This window comes from Oncorhynchus keta, chromosome 28, assembly GCF_023373465.1.
Source record: "Oncorhynchus keta strain PuntledgeMale-10-30-2019 chromosome 28, Oket_V2, whole genome shotgun sequence".
NCBI classification, from domain to species: domain Eukaryota; kingdom Metazoa; phylum Chordata; class Actinopteri; order Salmoniformes; family Salmonidae; genus Oncorhynchus; species Oncorhynchus keta.
The window spans coordinates 77650704-77667085 of record NC_068448.1 but is presented as its reverse complement, the minus strand read 5'-3'; the positions used below and the strand labels follow the sequence as shown (position 1 = coordinate 77667085).

The 16382-nt window shown below is 43.8% G+C and overlaps 1 pseudogene; it reads right to left on the bottom strand.

Moving 5' to 3' along the window:
• Nucleotides 1–16382, bottom strand: part of LOC118378024 (uncharacterized protein C8orf34 homolog) — a 131061-nt pseudogene that overhangs the window by 20279 nt on the left and 94400 nt on the right.

Below are 16382 nucleotides of genomic sequence, written 5' to 3'. Positions count from 1 at the left end.
ATACTAATGTTAATATCATGGTAGTCTCTACTAATGTGAATATCTTGGTAGTCTCTACTAATGTTAATATCTTGGTAGTCTCTACTAATGTTAATATCATGGTAGTCGATACTAATGTTAATATCATGGTAGTCTCTACTAATGGTAACGTCATGGTAGTCTCTACTAATGTTAATATCATGGTAGTCTCCACTAATGTTAATATCATGGTAGTTTATACTAATGTTAATAGCATGAGAGTCTCTACTAATGTTAATATCATGGTAGTCTCTACTAATGTTAATATCATGGTAGTCTCTACTAATGTTAATATCATGGTAGTCTCTACTAATGTTAACATCATGGTAGTCATACTAATGTTAATATCATGGTAGTCTCTACTAATGTTAATATCATGGTAGTCTCTACTAATGTTAATATCATGGTCGTCTCTACAAATGTTAATAACATGGTCGTCTCTACTAATGTTAACATCATGGTAGTCTCTACTAATGTTAATACCATGGTAGTCTCTACTAATGTTAATATCATGGTCGTCTCTACTAATGTTAATATCATGGTCGTCTCTACTAATGTTAAAATCATGGTAGTCTCTACTAATGTTAATATCATGGTAGTCTCTACTAATGTTAATACCATGGTCGTCTCTACTAATGTTAATATCATGGTAGTCTCTACTAATGTCAATATCATGGTAGTCTCTACTAATGTTAATAGCATGCCAGTCTCTGCTAATGTTAATATCATGGTAGTATCTACTAATGTTAATATCATGGTAGTCTCTACTAATGTTAATATCATGGTAGTCTCTACTAATGTTAATATCATGGTGGTCTCTACATATCTGAAGATATAGGGTGTTAGCAAACATCAACACCATCAGAGATCACAGGCTACATATCAGACACCATCAGAGATCACAGGCTTCATATCAGACACCATCAGCGATCACAGGCTTCATATCAGACACCATCAGCGTTAATCGCATGGCTTACTAATATCAAACACCATCAATATCGACCACTGGGCTTCATGTTATCAGACACCATCAGAGATCACAGGCTTCATATCAGACACCATCAGCGATACTAATGTTAATATCAGGCTTCATATCAAACACCATCAGTTAACCACAGGCTTCATATCAGACACCATCAGAGATCACAGGCTTCACATCAGACACCATCAGCGATCGCAGGCTTCATATCAAACACAATCAGCGATCACAGGCTTCATATCAGACACCATCAGCGATCACAGGCTTCATATCAGACACCATCAGCGACCACAGGCTTCATATCAGACACCATCAGAGATCACAGGCTTCATATCAGACACCATCAGCGATCACAGGCTTCATATCAGACACCATCAGCAATCACAGGCTTCATATCAGACACCATCAGCGATCACAGGCTTCATATCAGACACCATCAGCGACCACAGGCTTCATATCAGACACCATCAGAGATCACAGGCTTCATATCAGACACCATCAGCGATCGCAGGCTTCACATCAGACACCATCAGCGATCACAGGCTTCATATCAGACACCATTAGACATCACAGGCTTCATATCAGACACCATCAGCGATCACAGGCTTCATATCAGACACCATCAGAGATCACAGGCTTCACATCAGACACCATCAGCGATCACAGGCTTCATATCAGACACCATCAGAGATCACAGGCTTCATATCAGACACCATCAGAGATCACAGGCTTCACATCAGACACCATCAGCGATCACAGGCTTCATATCAGACACCATCAGAGATCACAGGCTTCATATCAGACACCATCAGAGATCGCAGGTTTCATAACAGGGGTGTGGGACTGCTGCATTTTCCTTTTTTCATTATGGTATGTCTTCAAACTTTTTTTACTGGTCATAAAAAAACAATATTTATTGACTCTGTCAAATCAAATTCCAGAATGACATTAAAAACATTGCCTACATAGTACAAAGGTTACGTCCAAAATGGTGCCCTATTGTCTATGTAGTGCACCCATAGGCTCTGGTCAGAAGTAGTGTACTACAGAGGGAATAGCATTGAGGATACATTGAAGACAGACATTCTGAAAAAATGTAATTCTTTGCTTTATTGGTAGTTACGAAAAGTTTTCTTTGTGGGGAAGGGATGCGACTGCCAAGGAGAAGATCTGGGAGTAGTCTCATCTCCTCATCACTTTGTCTCTCCTCGTCTCTCTTCTCGTCATCTCTCCTCTCCTCTCCTCGCCTCTCTTCTCCTCGCCTCTCTTCTCCTCGCCTCTCCTCCCCTCGCCTCTCTTCTCCTCGCCTCTCCTCGTCTCTCTTCTCCTCGCCTCTCCTCTCCTCGTCTCTCTTCTCCTCGCAGGCTTCATATCAGACACCATCATAAAGATATAAAACTGTATTTTTTGTGAAGAATCAACAACAAGTGGGACACAATCATGAAGTGGAACGACATTTATTGGATATTTCAAACTTTTTTAACAAATCAAAAACTGAAAAATTGGGCGTGCAAAATTATTCAGCCCCCTTAAGTTAATACTTAAGGGGGCTGAATGAGAATATACATTGAAATCGGAAGTTTACATCCACTTTGGTTGGAGTCATTAAAACTTGTTTTTCAACCACTCCACACATTTCTTGTTAACAAACTATAGTTTTGGCAATTCGGTTAGGACATTTACTGTGTGCATGACACAAGTCATGTTTCCAACAATTGTTTACAGAGAGATTATTTCACTTACAATTCACTGTACCACAATTCCAGTGGGTCAAAAGTTTACATACACTAAGTTGACTGTGCCTTTAAACGGCTTGGAAAATTCCAGAAAATTACGTCATGGATTTAGAAGCTTCTGATAGGCTAATTGATAACATTTGAGCCAATTGGAGATTAACCTGTGGGTGTATTTCAAGGCCTACCTTCAAACTCAGTGCCTCTTTGTTTGACATCATGGGAAAATTCAAAGAAATCAGCCAAGACCTCAGAAAAAAAATGGTAAACCTCCACAAGTCTGGTTCATCCTTGGGAGCAATTTCCAAATGCCTGAAGGCAGGTACCACGTTCATCTGTACAAACAACAGTACGCAAGTACACTGCTCAAAAAAATAAAGGGAACACTTAAACAACACAATGTAACTCCAAATCAATCACACTTCTGTGAAATCAAACTGTCCACTTAGGAAGCAACACTGATTGACAATAAATGTCACATGCTGTTGTGCAAATGGAATAGACAACAGGTGGAAATTATAGGCATTTAGCAAGACACCCCCAATAAAAGGAGTGGTTCTGCAGGTGGGGACCACAGACCACTTCTCAGTTCCTATGCTTCCTGGCTGATGTTTTGGTCACTTTTGAATGCTGGCGGTGCTTTCACTCCGGTGGTAGCATTAGACGGAGTCTACAACCCACACAAGTGGCTCAGGTAGTGCAGCTCATCCAGGATGGCACATCAATGCGAGATGTGACAAGAAGGTTTGCTGTGTCTGTCAGCGTAGTGTCCAGAGCATGGAGGTGCTACCAGGAGACAGGCCAGTACATCAGGAGACGTGGAGGAGGCCGTAGGAGAGCAACAACCCAGCAGCAGGACCGCTACCTCCACCTTTGTGCAAGGAGGAGCAGGAGGAGCACTGCCAGAGCCCTGCAAAATTACCTCCAGCAGGCCACAAATGTGCATGTGTCTGCTCAAACGGTCAGAAACAGACTCCATGAGGGTGGTATGAGGGCCCGACCTCCACAGGTGGGGGTTGTGCTAACAGCCCAACCCCGTGCAGGACATTTGGCATTTGCCAGAGAACACCAAGATTGGCAAATTCGCCACTGGCGCCCTGTGCAAGCAGGTTCACACTGAGCACATGTGACAGACGTGACAGTCTGGAGACGCCGTGGAGAACGTTCTGCTGCCTGCAACATTCTCCAGCATGACCGGTTTGGCGGTGGGTCAGCCATGGTGTGAGGTGGCATTTCTTTGTGGGGCCGCACAGCCCTCAATGTGCTCACCAGAGGTAGCCTGACTGCCATTAGGTACCGAGATGAGATCTTCAGACCGCTTGTGAGACCACATGCTGGTGCGGTTGGCCCTGGGTTCCTCCTAATGCAAGACAATGCTAGACCTCATGTGGCTGGAGTGTGTCAGCAGTTCCTGCAAGAGGAAGGCATTGATGCTATGGACTGGCCCGCCCGTTCCCCAGACCTGAATACAATTGAGCAGATCTGGGACATCATGTCTCGCTCCATCCACCAATGCCACGTTGCACCACAGACTGTCCAGGAGTTGGCGGATGCTTTAGTCCAGGTCTAGGAGGAGATCCTTCAGGAGACCATCCGCCACCTCATCAGGTACATGCCCAGGTGTTGTAGGGAGGTCATGCAGGCACGTGGAGCCCACACACTACTGAGCCTCATTTTGACTTGTTTTAACCTCTTGCTCCTACCTGACACGCAGGCGTCCCATCTAGACATCTGGAAATGCAAATGCGCTACGCTAAATGCTAATAGCACTAGTTACAACTCAAACGTTCATTAAAATATACATGCAGGGTATTGAATTAAAACTACACTCGTTGTGAATCCAGGCAACAAGTCAGATTTTTAAAATGCTTTTCGGCGAAAGCATGAGAAGCTATTATCTGATAGCATGTAACACCCCAAAAGACCCGCAGGGGACGTAAACAAAATAATTAGCATAGTCGTCGCTACACAAACCGCACAAATAAAATATAAAACATTCATTACCTTTAACCATCTTCTTTGTTGGCACTCCTAGATGTCCCATAATCACTATTGGGTCTTTTTTTTCGATTCAATCGGTCCATATATAGCCTAGATATCGATCTATGAAGACTGTGTGATCAACGAAAAAAAATAGCGTCTTATAACGTAACGTCATTTTTTAAATTAAAAAAGTTGACGATAAACTTTCACAAAACACTTCGAAATACTTTTGTAATGCAACTTTAGGTATTAGTAAACGTTAATAAGCGATCAAATTGATCACGAGGCGAAGTATATTCTTTAGCTGTCCGTCTGGAAATAATGTCCGGGTAAATCTCAACCAAAATATCCGGTCGGAGGCTTGAACAAATGGCTTGTCTCTTCTTCGTTTGACCAAGAAACAAAGCCTAGGCAAATGACAAGACTGTTGACATCGTGTGGAAGCTGTAGTGAAATTCAACAGTGTGCCATCACAGCAGCAAGATTTGTGACCTGTTGCCACAAGAAAAGGGCAGCCAGTGAAGAACACACACCATTGTAAATACAACCCATATTTATGCTTATTTATTTTATCTTGTGTCCTTTACTATTTGTACATTGTTAAAACACTGTATATATATAATATAAAATTTGTAATGTCTTTATTGTTTTGACATTTCTGTATGTGTAATGTTTACTGTTCATTTTTATTGTTTATTTCACTTTATATATTCACTTTATGTTGCGAATAACTATGAGTGGTGGATGGAATCAGAGAGCAGGGTTCTGTCGTTTCTCAAATTTATTACACCGGTGCAACCGAAAATGATCACGCCAACACACAGGGCGTATATAGGTTGCCAGTCCAAAACAACAGGACAAAATAGACCAGAGAATAAAGATAAGAAAACAAATCACACCATCAAACACAGAGTAACAAAAAACAAGCCCGCACAAAATACCCAGCGGGCCTAGTGCCCTTAAATACCCTACAAACAAACCCTAATACAAAACAGGTGTACCCAATTAACCACTAACCAACACAAACGGAAAGGGAATCGATGGCAGCTAATAGGCCGGTGACGACGACCGCCGAGCTCCACCCAAACAGGAAGAGGCACCCTCTTCAGAGAGGTTCGTGACACTTTAGATATTATCTACCTCACTTGCTTTGGCAATGTTAACACATGTTTCCCATGCCAATAAAGCACATGAATTGAATTGAGAGACAGAGAGACAGAGAGACAGAGACAGAGAGAGAGAGAGAGACGGAGACAGAGACAGAGACAGAGACAGAGACAGAGACAGAGACAGAGACAGAGACAGAGACAGAGACAGAGACAGAGAGACAGAGAGACAGAGAGACAGAGAGAGACAGAGAAAGAGAGAGATACAGAGATATAGAGAGAGAATTTCCAAGACAATTATGAAATAACATAGATTTGCCTCATTTGATTGTTAAAACGGAAAAAGGACGAAAGCGACGTCAACCACCACATAATACTCTGGGTACGAGATGAAACAATAGGAGAGGTGGTGGATTGAATCATGGAACAGAATAGCAGCTGGAAACAAGAGGAATTGGGTTGTACAACAGCTCCCTTCAACTGGGGGCAGAGTCTCTGTTTCGATATAAACAGTCTAACTCGGCGTAAAACAACTAGAAATCAAAGCCATCTGATGGCTTGAGGCCGTTTCATAAGGAAAAGAGTGCAGCGCTGTCCACACAAGGGCTTCTCTCGTGTCTGTAGTACCAGAGGACAGTTCTCTGCGTTGTGAAGCCACAAACTCACTGCATTTCATTCAGTGCAGTAGGTAGAGAAGTTATAATAATTCATGTCGGCTTAGATTTTAAAAAATCAATTATACATTTAAATGGTAATCAGTCCATTAATCACAACTCTAACACTGATCCAGCCCCATACACTCTGTAGTCCATTAATCACAACTCTAACACTGATCCAGCCCCCTACACTCTGTAGTCCATTAATCACAACTCTAACACTGATCCAGCCCCCTACACTCTGTAGTCCATTAATCACAACTCTAACACTGATCCAGCCCCATACACTCTGTAGTCCATTAATCACAACTCTAACACTGATCCAGCCCCCTACACTCTGTAGTCCATTAATCACAACTCTAACACTGATCCAGCCCCCTACACTCTGTAGTCCATTAATCACAACTCTAACACTGATCCAGCCCCCTACAGTCTCCATTCCTCTCCTCACAGTCTCCATAGGTAAGACTGGCTCCACTACAGTCTCCATAGGTAAGACTGGCTCCACTACAGTCCCCATAGGTAAGACTGGCTCCACTACAGTCCCCATAGGTAAGACTGGCTCCATTACAGTCCCCATAGGTAAGACTGGCCCACTACAGTCTCCATAGGTAAGACTGGCTAACACTGATCCAGTCTCCATAGGTAAGACTGGCTCCAATACAGTCTCCATAGGTAAGACTGTCTCCACTACAGTCCCCATAGGTAAGACTGGCTCCACTACAGTCCCCATAGGTAAGACTGGCTCCACTACAGTCTCCATAGGTAAGACTGGCTCCACTACAGTCCCCATAGGTAAGACTGGCTCCACTACAGTCTCCATAGGTAAGACTGGCTCCACTACAGTCCCCATAGGTAAGACTGGCTCCACTACAGTCCCCATAGGTAAGACTGGCTCCACTACAGTCCCCATAGGTAAGACTGGCTCCACTACAGTCTCCATAGGTAAGACTGGCTCCAGTACAGTCCCCATAGGTAAGACTGGCTCCACTACAGTCTCCATAGGTAAGACTGGCTCCACTACAGTCCCCATAGGTAAGACTGGCTCCACTACAGTCTCCATAGGTAAGACTGGCTCCACTACAGTCTCCATAGGTAAGACTGGCTCCACTACAGTCTCCATGGGTAAGACTGGCTCCACTACAGTCTCCATAGGTAAGACTGGCTCCACTACAGTCCCCATAGGTAAGACTGGCTCCACTACAGTCCCCATAGGTAAGACTGGCTCCACTACAGTCCCCATAGGTAAGACTGGCTCCACTACAGTCCCCATAGGTAAGACTGGCTCCACTACAGTCTCCATAGGTAAGACTGGCTCCACTACAGTCCCCATAGGTAAGACTGGCTCCACTACAGTCTCCATAGGTAAGACTGACTCCACTACAGTCTCCATAGGTAAGACTGTCTCCACTACAGTCTCCATAGGTAAGACTGGCTCCACTACAGTCTCCATAGGTAAGACTGGCTCCACTACAGTCCCCATAGGTAAGACTGGCTCCACTACAGTCCCCATAGGTAAGACTGTCTCCACTACAGTCCCCATAGGTAAGACTGGCTCCACTACAGTCTCCATAGGTAAGACTGGCTCCACTACAGTCCCCATAGGTAAGACTGGCTCCACTACAGTCTCCATAGGTAAGACTGGCTCCACTACAGTCTCCATAGGTAAGACTGGCTCCACTACAGTCTCCATAGGTAAGACTGGCTCCACTACAGTCTCCATAGGTAAGACTGGCTCCACTACAGTCTCCATAGGTAAGACTGGCTCCACTACAGTCTCCATAGGTAAGACTGGCTCCACTACAGTCTCCATAGGTAAGACTGGCTCCACTACAGTCTCCATAGGTAAGACTGGCTCCGCTACAGTCTCCATAGGTAAGACTGGCTCCACTACGGTCTCCACAGGTAAGACTGGCTCCAATACAGTCTCCATAGGTAAGACTGGCTCCAGTACAGTCTCCATAGGTAAGACTGGCTCCACTACAGTCTCCATAGGTAAGACTGGCTCCACTACAGTCTCCATAGGTAAGACTGGCTCCACTACAGTCTCCATAGGTAAGACTGGCTCCACTACAGTCTCCATAGGTAAGACTGGCTCCACTACAGTCTCCATAGGTAAGACTGGCTCCACTACAGTCTCCATAGGTAAGACTGGCTCCACTACAGTCTCCATAGGTAAGACTGGCTCCAGTACAGTCTCCATAGGTAAGACTGGCTCCACTACAGTCTCCATAGGTAAGACTGGCTCCGCTACAGTCTCCATAGGTAAGACTGGCTCCACTACGGTCTCCACAGGTAAGACTGGCTCCAATACAGTCTCCATAGGTAAGACTGGCTCCACTACAGTCTCCATAGGTAAGACTGGCTCCACTACAGTCTCCATAGGTAAGACTGGCTCCACTACAGTCTCCATAGGTAAGACTGGCTCCACTACAGTCTCCATAGGTAAGACTGGCTCCAGTACAGTCTCCATAGGTAAGACTGGCTCCACTACAGTCTCCATAGGTAAGACTGGCTCCGCTACAGTCTCCATAGGTAAGACTGGCTCCACTACGGTCTCCACAGGTAAGACTGGCTCCAATACAGTCTCCATAGGTAAGACTGGCTCAACTACAGTCTCCATAGGTAAGACTGGCTCCACTACAGTCTCCATAGGTAAGACTGGCTCCACTACAGTCTCCATAGGTAAGACTGGCTCCACTACAGTCTCCATAGCAACAACTTGGGGAACAGTTAGAGGGGGGATGAATGAGCCAATTGGAAGCTGGGGATGATTAGGATGGCCATGATAGTCAGATTGGATATTTAGCCAGGACACTGAGGTTAACTCCTTTAAACTCACAATAAGCGCCACAGGATCTGAGGTGACCATAGAGTCAGGACACGTGTTTTTAACGTCCCGTTCGAAAGCTGACACCCTCCACAGGGAAAGGTCTGCCCTGGGACATCGGGATCTATTTTATTATAGACCAGAGGAAAGAGTGCCTCCTACTGGCCCTTCATCACCACTTCCAGCAGCATCTTGTCTCCCATCCAGGAACCGACCAGGAACAACCCTGCTCAGCTTCAGAGGTAAGCCAGCAGTGGGATCAAGGGTGGTAATGCTGCTGTTATTCTGTTACTGTGTACTGTGTTACTGTGTACTGTGTTACAGTGTTACTGTGTTACTGTGTTACTGTGTTACAGTGTACTGTGTTACTGTGTACTGTGCACTAGGTACTGTGTTACAGTGTACTGTGTTACTGTGTACTGTGCACTAGGTACTGTGCACTGGGTACTGTGTTACTGTGTTACTGTGTTACTGTGTACTGTGTTACAGTGTTACTGTGTTACTGTGTACTGTGTTACTGTGTTACTGTGTACTGTGTTACAGTGTTACAGTGTTACTGTGTACTGAGTTACTGTGTTACTGTGTACTGTGTTACAGTGTTACAGTGTTACTGTGTACTGAGTTACTGTGTAACTGTGTAACTGTGTTACAGTGTTACTGTGTACTGTGTTACTGTGTTACTGTGTTACTGTGTACTGTGCACTAGGTACTGTGTTACAGTGTACTGTGTACTAGGTACTGTGTTACAGTGTACTGTGTACTAGGTACTGTGTTACAGTGTACTGTGTTACTGTGTACTGTGCACTAGGTGCTGTGCACTAGGTACTGTGTTACAGTGTACTGTGTTACTGTGTACTGTGCACTAGGTACTGTGCACTAGGTACTGTGTTACAGTGTACTGTGTTACTGTGTTACAGTGTTATAGTGTACTGTGTTACTATGTACTTTGTACTGTGTTACAGTGTTACAGTGTACTGTGTTACTATGTACTTTGTACTGTGTTACAGTGTTATAGTGTTGTGCTGCTGGCGAAGAGAAAACGTTTCTTTCTCATTCTCAGAATGTTGGAAACTAGTCTATTACTGGAAAGATGGAGATAATCGACCGTTGTCTTTTTAAGAGCTTTAATTCATATTTTTAAGAGCTCAAAGTGAACATGTTGCCAACACAGGACATCCACTTGTGTCCTTCAGAGTACCAACCAGGGTTCTGTTCTACTGGTGACATCACTCACACACTGAGGAAGACTCATACAATAGGCTACCAATGAGCAGATGAGCATATGGGTGTGTGTGTGGGGGGACAGAAGTGTGTGCGGGGAACTATCCTTGCGGGGAACAGAAGTCCTCACAAAAATAGTAAAAACCAGGAAAAGTCTGACAAGTAGGGGGTATTTCGCCAGTCCCCAGAAGGAAAAAAAAGTTTTTTTTTTTAGGCTTAGGAGTTAGGTTAACTTCTTTGGGATAGAGGGTAGTATTTTCACGTACGGATGAAAAGCGTGCCCAAAGTAAACTGCCTTTCACTCAGGCCCAGAAGCTAGGATGTACATATAATCAGTAGATTTAGATAGAAAGCACTCTAAAGTTTCTTAAACTACTAAAGATAATGTCTGTGAGTATAACAGAACTGATATGGCAGGCGAAACCCAGAGGACAAACCATCCCCCCCCCCCCAAAAAAAAGAAATTCACCTTACCACTGTTTTCAATGGCTAGTACTATATTTATAAGCCCAAGTCCTCCCAGATTGCAGTTCCTAGGGCTTCCACTAGATGCCAACAGTCTTTAGAAAGAGTTTCAGGCTAGTTTTTGGAAAAATGAGCCAGAAATGGTAGATTTTCTAGGTGGATCCCGTTTTGGCTGTAGTGTTTCCAAGCGCGTGGAGGAAAGCGCATTCTTTTCTTATTCATCTCCGGTAATGAACATACTATTCTCCGTCTTAAATTTGTATCGTTTATTTGCATATTAGGATACCTAAGGTTTGATTATAAATGTTGTTTGACTTGTTTGGAAAAGTTTATTAGTAACGTTTGGGATGAAGCGGGACAGGGAACAGAACCGAAAACTGTAGAAGAACAAACATTTTAGAGGAACAGAATCAGAACCACGAATGAATGTGATCTATACGGTTCCGGAACAGAACCAATATTTTAAAAGCATTGGAAATGGTTATTAGCGGGGGGGGTTTTACGTTCCAAGCATTTTTTTCTGGTCCGTCAAAAAAATGCAACAAAAGCCCTCACTCTGTCACATGAATCGTATTCCAGTGTCTGAACATCTAGTGCCAGCTGAACATCTAGTGCCAGCTGAACATCTAGTGCCAGCTGAACATCTAGTGCCAGCTGAACATCTAGTGCCAGCTGAACATCTAGTGCCAGCTGAACATCTAGTGCCATCCATCTACTGCCAGTGTGTGTGAAGGATACCCCTCTGGAATATAGTCTAGGGATTTTTAATTAGAGAGGAATGGATTCCCTTTTCCAATGCTCGTTAAGAATACAAGAGTAATCACGTTTCACATTGGATTTATTAGCTACAAAAAGATAAGACGTGTTTTTATTTTACTTCTGCAAAACACAAGATTGTTAGCTAGCTAGCTAACTAGCTCTAGGTCCAACGTTAAACCAACTCTCTGATGTTCAAAGACATTCAAAGTTCCTTCATAGAAGCCACTCCTCCGTAGGTATAATTTTGTGGGCCCAATTCAGATAATGCATGTGATCACATCAAGAATCCAAGCATCCTCCTCAATCCAAGCCTCCCCGCTCTCTCCCCACTCACAAAATGTCAGTCGCATCTCACGCCCTAAACTCGTCTTGTCTTATAGATGAACTGACCTCATTGGGGGACAATCATCAAATTCGTGATGATTTATGTATTGTAATAGGCCGGAATCTTTCCCCCATCACGTTTCCATGGCAATTCCATTGTGTTGGTCGAGTTTCCATTGATCTCCTTACTGCGCCTATTGGTTAGGACATTTAATGTCTAACTAAATGTAAAAACTATATATATTTCAGAAACAGAAAGGAACCACATATTTTTTCGGGGTTCGAACCGGTTCAGATTTTTCTTTTGCAGGTCGTAACAGTGGAACAGAACGAAAAAAATAAAATGATTGGAAAAATCATTTTGGTTCCAACCCCTGTTTAGGAGTTAGGGTTAGGTTAAGGGTTAGGATTAGATTAGGGAAAATATGATTTTGAATGGGAATCCAAGTATTTGGTCCTTAAAACAAAAAAAACCTGTGGGTGTGTGTGTCATAAGATATTTACCAGCTGTGAGTGTCTCTGGATAACATTAGCAGGCTAAGTGGGGCCGATATGCTTCACATAACCCTGGAATGTAGAGACTATGTGGTGTACATGAAGCAGAGTCCGCATCCCAAATTGCATCCTATTCCGTTTATAGTGTACTACTTTAGACCAGGATCCATTGGATAATATATAGGAAAAAGGTTATCATTTGAGACCCACGGATAAATGGAGCGACGTGCACAAACAAACACCTGGGTGACACACGTCTTAGACTACGGATAGAGACGTCCCTGATTTCATCTAGTTAACACATATAGAGTCTCTCTCTCTCTGTCTCTCTCTCTCTCTCTCTCTTCTCCCTTCTCTCTTCTCTCTCTCTTCTCTCTTCTGTCTCTCTCTCTCTCTCTCTTCTCTCTTCTGTCTCTCTCTCTCTCTCTCTCTTCTCTTCTCTCTCTTCTCTCTCTCTTCTCTCTTCTCTCTCTCTCTCTCTCTCTCTCTCTCTCTCTCTCTCTCTCTTCTCCCTTCTCTCTTCTCTCTCTCTTCTCTCTTCTGTCTCTCTCTCTCTCTCTCTTCTCTCTTCTGTCTCTCTCTCTCTCTCTCTCTCTCTCTCTCTCTCTCTCTCTCAGCCATGACGATCTCTCTCTCTCTCTCTCTCTCTCTCTCTCTCTCTCTCTCTCTCTCTCTTCTCTCTCTCTTCTCCCTTCTCTCTCTCTCTCTCTCCCTTCTCTCTTCTCTCTCTCTTCTCTCTTCTGTCTCTCTCTCTCTCTCTCTCTCTCTCTCTCTCTCTCTCTCTCTCTCTCTCTCTCTCTCTCTCTCAGCCATGACGATCGTCTCTCTCTCTCTCTCTCTCTCTCTCTCTCTCTTCTCTCTCTCTTCTCCCTTCTCCCTCTCTCTCTCTCCTCTCCCTTCTCTCTTCTCTCTCTCTTCTCTCTTCTGTCTCTCTCTCTCTCTCTCTCTCAGCCATGACGATCGTCTAAAATTCTCTCTCTCAGCCTCTCTCTCTCTCTCTCTCTCTCTCTCTCTCTCTCTCTCTCTCTCTCTCTCTCTCTCTCTCTCTCTCTCTGTCTCTCTCTCTCTCTCTCTCTCTCTCTCTCTCTCTCTCTCTCTCTCTCTCTCTCTCTCTCTCTCTCTCTCTCTCTCTCTCTCTCTCAGCCATGACGACCGTCTCAGAGAGTTGCCCAGACATGACATCAACTGTCATTTATTAAAGAGAGGAAACAGCTCAAGCCTGATTGGAAAGGCACAGTGACCGCCCTTATATTTTGGTTCTGCTTTTTTTGTAACTTAAAATGTGTTCGTTCACAGGAGTGTGTGAGTGTGTGTTAGCCAATCAAACTGCTCCCGGACCCAAATATGTTATTTGGCAGGAGCTAGGTTCATTCTGTCTTTTTCTCTCCCCATGTTCTTTCTCTGTCACATGTGTGTGTCTGTTTGATCTGAGTGACCCACAGTGTATTGTCACTGTATAATACCCCACCCATCACACAAAGAACACCCCCCCCCACACACACACACTATACACACGCAGACAGATGCCTACCAGCGAGGTGTTTGCCCATGTCCTCCAGTTCTTTGGAGAAGAGGGAGTCACTTAGTAAAAGTCCTCCCGTCTGTCCCAGGAGCTCCCTGGAAGAGCTCCCTCCTCCTGCTCCTCCTGCTCCTCCTCCTCCTCCTCCTCCTCCTCCTCCTCCTCCTCCTCCTCCTCCTCCTCCTCTAACTACCTTCACATCAGTCTCCCAGAATGCCTGATGGCGCTAGGAAAAGAGAATAAAAAGAGAAAGCGAGAGTAAAAAGAGGAGAGTCAAATTAGAATTAAAGATCGACCTTTCAACTACAACATTACAGAAATAACAACCTTTCAACTACAACATTACAGAAATAACGACCTTTCAACTACAGCATTACAGAAATAACGACCTTTCAACTACAACATTACAGAAATAACGACCTTTCAACTACAACATTACAGAAATAACGACCTTTCAACTACAACATTACAGAAATAACGACCCTTCAATTACAACATTATAGAAATAACGACCCTTCAATTACAACATTACAGAAATAACGACCTTTCAACTACAACATTACAGAAATAACGACCTTTCAACTACAACATTACAGAAATAACGACCTTTCAACTACAACATTACAGAAATAACGACCTTTCAACTACAACATTACAGAAATAACGACCTTTCAACTACAACATTACAGAAATAACAACCCTTCAATTACAACATTATAGAATAATCCAGCTATTGCTGAAAACATCAAGAGCAGGTAATAATAATAATATATATTGCTGAAAACATCAAGATGGAACCCACTACCCGCGCAAGCGCCATGCTCTCCCACCACATAACAAGAGGCAATTATTCCCTTTTATGGACGTGATAAAAAAAAAAAAACGTTGGGTAACCACAGTTGATTGGTTAGAAGCGTGGGGGTTTCAGCCTATCCTCCGTGGTTAGAACATCGACTGACGCGAGTGGTCGAGTTCTGTAACTGAAGGCAGGGCTTACGTCCCCATTGGCACCCTATTCCCTACATTGTCCTATTGGGCCCTGGTCAAAAGTAGTACACCATAATAGGAAATAGGGTGTCGTTTGGGTACGAGTCCTATGGTTGCTCCTCGTACCTATTCCTGTCATCAGACATCATTTGGTAAGGGCCGGTTTGCCAGGTCTGTGATTGGACTCTTTATTCACCCCTTTTCATCCCACTGATCACAGACCTGATGAGTCCTAAAACGGCACCCCGTCCCCTATATAGTGCACTACTTTTGACCAGGGCCCACAGGGCTCTATATGGAATAGATAGTAGTAGTTTGGGAAACACGCATTGTACAGTCGTAGCCAAAAGTTTAGAGAACGGCACAAATATTCATTTTCACAAAGTCTGCTGCCTCAGGTTGTATGATGGCAATTTGCATATACTCCAGAATGTTATGAAGAGTGATCAGATGAATTGCAATTAATTTCAAAGTCCCTCTTTGCCATGCTAATGAACTGAATCCCCCCCAAAAAAACCCACTGCATTTCAGCCCTGCCACAAAAGGATTAGCTGACATCATGTCAGTGATTCTCTCGTTAACACAGGTGTGAGAGTGTTGACGGGGACAGGGCTGGGGATCACTCTGTCATGCTGACTGAGTTCGAATAACCGTCTGGACATTTCAAAAGGAGGGTGGTGCTTGGAATCATTGTTCTTCCTCTGTCAACCATGGTTATATGCAAGGAAAGACGTACTGTCATCATTGCTTTGCACAAATAGGGATTCACAGCCAAGGATATTGCTGCCAGTAAGATTGCACCTAAATCAACCATTTATCGGGTCATCAAGAACTTCAAGGAGAGCGGTTAAATGGTTGTGAAGAAGGCTTCAGGGCGCCCAAGATAACAGAACATGGCCAAGATGTTCAAATGTTTTCTATTTGTGGTCAATCCTCAAGAGACGGGTGGACAAACAAAAACCCACAAATTCTGACAAACTCCAAGCATTGATTATGCAAGAATGGGCTGCCATCAGTCAGGATGTGGCCCAGAAGTTAATTGACAGCATGCCCAGGCGGATTGCAGAGGTCTTAAAAAATAAGGGTCAACACTGCAAATATTGACTCTTTGCATCAACTTCATGTAATTGCCAAAAAAAAGCCTTTGACACTTGTTAAATGCTTGTAATTATACTTCAGTATTTCCGTAGTAACATCTGACAAAAAAATATCTAAAGACAGTGAAGCAGCAAACTTTGTGGAAATTAATATTTGTGTCATTCTCAAAACTTTTGGCCACGAAACCACCTTTTGTGCCTTCCTGGTGT